General features: G+C 32.6%; 1 pseudogene; it reads right to left on the reverse strand.

Moving 5' to 3' along the window:
• Positions 1-382: 382 nt before the first annotated feature.
• On the reverse strand, positions 383-1,216 carry LOC130727632 (uncharacterized; annotated as a pseudogene).
• Between the last annotated feature and the right edge of the window lie 1,866 nt (positions 1,217-3,082).

Consider the following 3,082-nt stretch of genomic DNA (forward strand, 5'->3'; position numbering starts at 1 on the left):
TATAAGCTATTTGAAATTATTTAATTCACTGCCACAACCACCATCACCTTCGCTGTCGCTGCCACCACCGCCACCACTACTACCACCGTCGCTATCGCCACCACTACCACAGTACCACCACCTATTAATCATTTATTGTGTTCGTATTGAAAATAATCAAACCACCTATGTAACACAATTGATAAATAATTGGACTCCTTAAGCCTTTAGTCCAAAGTTCGATTCGTGAGTAGTGCATATAGAGAAATTTTTATTAGGGTGATCTAAGAGTTTGAGGGGACTAGTCTTATTGATACCAGTTGTGGGATATATCTTTGGGGAAAAAACCATTAACATTCATTTGATTGCATAATTGAAGTGATGAAATTCAATAAATGATATGTTGGGAAGAAAGAAAATGAAAGATTGAAACTCTTGAATTATACCAAAACATAGATTACACATACAGAAACCAAAAGCAATGAGAGGATGAGAGCTGGAAACAGAGACAAGTGAATACAGCCTAGTGGGGCTGCTTATGCTTTTGTAGTTTTGTTGCTAAATACACACAAAAAAACACCACCATGTTTATTCAGATACGTGTCAGATTCCTAGCTCAGTCTTACTTCAATCTTTGTCAGAAGCGTGCAAGCTCTCAATCTTGTTAGCCATGAACTTGAGATAGGACTCAACAGCAGAGTACATAGCTTCGAAAGTCCACCCTTCTACTGGATCACACACAAACTCCCACTGAATCTTGCATCCAAGTTCAGCATCTAGTACTTTCCATGTGGCCACATAGGACTTAAATCCGACGTTGTTGTCGACAATTTCATAGGACAAACAACGTTGGACAGGATCCATTTTCAGCAGCTTCTCCTTGGACCACTCGATGGTTGAGGTTGTGTTATCAGAAGTACTAGTAGCACCCCCTTTAAAGGAAGAAGCAGAACAGTAGCGGATGAGACCAGGTTGACCTTGAATTCCTTCAACTTGATAGCAAGTATTTATGGGAAGCCATTTATGTAAGCTGCAGAAATCCGCAATCACTTGCCATACAACTTCAGCTCCAGTTCCTGCTACCTCAACTATGGTCTATGGCTTTACCTTCCCATTTTGGCTTAGATTCCTCCGCCATATTTCTGTTATTTTTGTATCTGCCTCGTGGGAACAGAGAGAGTTGAATCTTGATTGGTGCTTACTACCATACCACAAGAAAAATTGTGGGTATGATACATGAGCAGATGTGGACCAGTAGGATTTAAGTGAGTTAGTTTAATTTATCATTTTTCGTTTTACTGTATTTTAATATTGAAAAGTTGGAAAATAATTTTTCTTAACCCATGGTTAACCAACCCAAGTTAGATTCAGTAACTTATTGTATTCCCAATACTTTAAAAATCAAAACATTTCCTTCTTCTCCACACTTCTGTTACAATTCTGAAGGCTGGTGCTCTGTTCCAAAATTCTCTCTCTTTTCTCCTCCCCCTCTCCCTGTTCGGTGTTCTCCTTTATGCGTGTTCCATTTTCCTTTCTTTCTTCATCGTTTTTTCGGTTTGGTTTCTCGTGAGCGCGCATCTTTTTCGTCTAGATCTGAACTTGTCCATATATATGGCAGATGACAAAGAGTCATCAATGTTGTAATTGCTCGTGTGAATTACCACAGAGGTTGCAATTTCGCTTGTTTCTCTCGCTGGAACTTGCTGAGGGATTATTTCAGTTTTGATTTCCTAGATTAGAGGGAGGGGGTTGGTTATTGGCCTATGTTCACGGGTATCTACAAATTGGTACCCTGTTCTGTTTTTCATCTGGCAGCCCCTCTTTTTTTCCTTCTTGTTTTGTAATCTCTTTGTATATTGGGTTAGACTTAGAGTACCCCAAGTACTCCTTAATTATATTATTTGGCTTACCCAAAAAAAATAAAAATAAAGAGTCATCAATTGATTGTGCAAATAAGCTGCCTCGGTGAGCTGAATTGACAAATCCATTGCTAATTCTCAAGAAACCGTAGAAGGAATTGGGAGTGGCTGTAAATCTCTAATTCTCTTCATGTTATGGACTACTTTCTCACCTTTCAATAACTCAACCTAATATAGGGGCATAATGGTCATTTAAATCTGAATAATGACTATTTCTAATTTCTATTCTGAAATTGTAAACTAAATAACGTAATGGTTGAAAAAAAAAATCAAACAATATATCTATGTTAAAAATAATATAATATTTTGAAAATAAATACGACATTAAGATTTCATTAGTAAAAATGAATATAATATTTTGAAAATAAATACAACATTAAGATTTCATTAGCAAAAATAAATATAATATTTTGAAAAATAAATGCAACATTAAGATTTTATTAGAAAAAATAATATAATGTTTTGAACATAAATACCAACATTAAGATTTCATTAGAAAAAATAATATAATGTTTTGAAAATAAATACAACATTAAGATCATTAGCAAAAATGAATATAATATTTTGAAAATAAATACAACATTAAAATTTCATTAGCAAAAGTAAATATAATATTTTCAAAATAAATGCAACATTAAGATTTCATTAAACAAAATAATACTGGAGTATAATGTTTTGAACATAAATACCATCATTAAGATTTCATTACAAAAAATAATACTCCCTCCGTTTTTTATCTTTTGAAGTTTTAGCATTTGGCTCTTGAATTAAGGATAAGTAATTGTATACAAAGATTTTTCTCTTTTGGACAAAAATGACCCTAAACAAAAACAATTATGAGAACTTTTGCATTAATTATTGCACCGTTACATTAAGGTAGTGCACCTAACAATATATAATTAAGTTTTGAAAAACCAAAAGTCAAAATTTTTGGTGTGGTTTACAATAAGGGTATATGTGGAAAAAATATATTAATTGAACTTTGAATTCTTAAAACTTCAAAAGATTTGAAATAAATAATAAGTCCTAAAACTTCAAAAGATAAAAAACGGAGGGAGTATAATGTTTTGAAAATAAATACAACATTAAGATTTCATTATAAAAAATGAATATAATATTTTGAAAATAAAAACAATATTAAGATTTCATTAGAAAAAAATAAATATAATTTTTTGAAATTAAAT

This window comes from Lotus japonicus, chromosome 1 (genome assembly GCF_012489685.1).
Source record: "Lotus japonicus ecotype B-129 chromosome 1, LjGifu_v1.2".
NCBI classification, from domain to species: domain Eukaryota; kingdom Viridiplantae; phylum Streptophyta; class Magnoliopsida; order Fabales; family Fabaceae; genus Lotus; species Lotus japonicus.